Here is a 2,997-nt window from a genome sequence, read left to right as displayed (position 1 = left end):
GTGCGGCAGCCTCCCGCGCGGCCACAGGAGCGCACTGCCTTCTGGGGCGCTGCCGTTTCCCGCCCTGTCACAGGGTGGGAAACGGCAGCGCCCCAGAAGGCAGTGCGCTCCTGCGGCTGCGTGAATGTGTGTGCGCATGTGCGTCCGCACGGGGGCTGCCCACCTGTCCCGTTTCACGAAGGTGACCATCTGGTCACCTTATCTTAAGAGTTACCAACTCTTGCTTGGGAAATATCTGGATGGGGTCTGGGGAAGCTGGAGTTTAAGAAATGGGGATGGGGTCTAGGGAAGTTTAAGAAAGGAATGGATCTTTACAGGGCTGACTTTTAGCCGATTTGATTGATTGCTCCTAATTGGGCCCTGGTTACCATCCCTGAGTCAGCAACAAGGTCCATGGCAGGAGGGTCAACGCCTGGGCTGAACCCATTCTACCTGCTGACTCCTAGACCCATGTGGGCTTCGGAGGTGGGTGCGGAATGCCAAGGCCAACATTCAACGGAGGGTGTGACCTGGCTTAAGGAAGATGGAAGAGTGTTTTAAAGCTGAGTAACGCTGAGGAGGAGGATGGGTATTTAAAATTCCACAATATGCAATTCCTCCTCTAAAGGACGACATGAGATGTTATTGTTAAATACTGCAGTGATTGAAAAAAAATGCATAAATGTTAAAATTAACACTGTGAAAAACTTTGCCATAAATGAGTTTAAACATTTGTAGAAGAAGCACGAATTTAAAAAATGAAATTGCAAGTTTAAGCCGTTTCCGCATGGGCAATGAATGGCGACCTGGAGACGGTAAAAAAGTCATCTCCAGGCCGCCATTCGCACAGGGGGCGCAGCTGCAACGCAGCCGCGCCGCCCTCGTGCTGCCCTCCCGGCCTGAAGCCGGCGTTTCCCCAGAGCGCTTCCCAGCGCTCTTTTTGGGGAAACTCCGCAGTGAAGCCGCTGCCGAGCGAACGGCAGCGGCTTCACGCAGCCTCCCCCACCCGGCACTCACCTTGTCCCCAGGCCTCCGGCGCATCGCCAAGGCCTGGGGACACGCCCCCCTGCCCTGTGCCGCTGGAGCAGGCGCGCAGGGCCAGGGGGGCGTGTCCCCAGGCCTCGGCGACGCGCTGGAGGCCCGGGGACATGCCGGGTCAGCCGGGCGCCGGCGCTCCGTGGCGCCGGCTGCCCGGCTGTTCCCAGGACTGTCCATGCGGACGGTCCCAGCGTCGTCGGGTCGGCGTCATAAACGCCGACCCGGCCGTTTCCGCCTTCGTGCAGAAACGGCCTTAGTGTTACATCCTTAAACAAACAAACCTGGAACCTACAAATTTTGTTGCCTTGGAAGGGTTAATGCCTACCTGACAATGACAGTGTGACACTTTTGAAGCTAATTGAAATCTTCTCCAAGTACTCAATGGGCCACTACCCACTTACCTCACTAAACTGCAACGCCGCTGCGACCCCGCAATGAAAAGCCTCCGTGGCTTCTGACCACGGAGACATTTGTTCCCCACACGTTTGCAATTCTTGAAATAACGCGGGCAGCAAAGAGCGGGAGTTCCGTTGCAATGAGGGGAATGGAGCGCTCCGATTGGCCGTCGAACGTGTGCGTCATGAGTTACGAGAAAGTGGCGGCCAGCCGAGGGCGGGTCTCCAGTGTGATTGGCTGGGAAGAGGTTGTTTATGATAGGTTTGCACGAGCGTGAGTGCGAACGTCATCAAAGAGGCGCTAACAGCCCTCTATTAAGACGTCGGCACATGCTGACGTCAGCAGTAAATCGTTGGCTGCGCTTTCTGTGGAGACACGTCATCAGCAGTGTTTGGAAGTGAAAGCAGAAGCCAGCTCGCACGCACGCCTCTTGTACTTCCTCATTCGCTCGGCGCCGACATTTTCCATTTGCTCGGCACGGGCTTTGAACAAGTTGAGACGTGAAGACGTGACTTCGACTGGATGTCGACACGTGTCTACGTCATCACTACGCGCACTTTTAGACGGGGACACCCCCACTTAACAAGATGGCGCTCCCTGTTCCCTGATTGGCCGTGAGCTGCGCGTCACAGCGAATCAGCCGCGCGCAAACAGCCGAGGTTCCCTGCATTTTTTAAAAAGTTGCTCTTTTTAGCGAAGCTAATTTGCCGCGCAGCCAGGAGGCGGGAGAGAGGTAAATCCCTGGCAGCCGCGCAGTGAGCGCCGGAGATGTGGGGAGCGTCCAGGACCCCCGTGGCTTTTAAAGAGGTGACCCCGCGGCTTATGGTGAGTAGATAGTGACCCAGAAATAGTTCTGATTTCTGAATGGCTTTGCTGACCCTGTGAAAACGATTTGGCACACGTATTCAGGAACGCAGCAAACACACAGGTTCCAGCGCTTCCATTTTCTGCAAAAGATTGGTATCTGCAAGCCTGGTACTACCTATCCTGTTAACATCAGAGGACCCATGATTGAGGGCATCAGTGATAGCACTGTAACTTTTCAAAACAGCTTGTAAGGAAAAAAATATTTGATTTATGCCTTTTTAAAATAAAAAGGAAGGAAAAAAGAGTATAGCATAAAATACAAATCATAACAAAATAAGAATAGTATGCAAACTTCACTTGGTTGTATATCTTCACATTTCCGAACCTTAATACATTTATTATCAAGCATGTTATACTTTTTAATTATTGACATTGTCAGTTCCTTATCTGCTTATCTGAAATTAAGTTTCGTTGTAAAATGATAGATTCTATAATGTATTATTTTAGCCTGAGCTTGCACGAGTGGGAAAAGAAAGTGAGAAATAGAAATCGGGATATCCAAAAAAGAGAAATAAGTGAAGAGTATAGGGAATTTGGTTTCATCCTTGAGAAAAAAGAATATAGGATGGAAAGAGAATAGAGAAAGAAGGAATACTAGAACGGGGGGAAAAAGAAAAGAGAAAGAAGTAACAAATCTCTTTTACAACCATCGTTATATATATTGATTTTGTGCAATCAGTTTTATTATAGACTCACATTGTTTTTACTATTCTTACT

Source organism: Sphaerodactylus townsendi, linkage group LG14 (genome assembly GCF_021028975.2).
Source record: "Sphaerodactylus townsendi isolate TG3544 linkage group LG14, MPM_Stown_v2.3, whole genome shotgun sequence".
Lineage (NCBI taxonomy): Eukaryota > Metazoa > Chordata > Lepidosauria > Squamata > Sphaerodactylidae > Sphaerodactylus > Sphaerodactylus townsendi.
Note: the sequence above shows the minus strand (reverse complement) of the source record.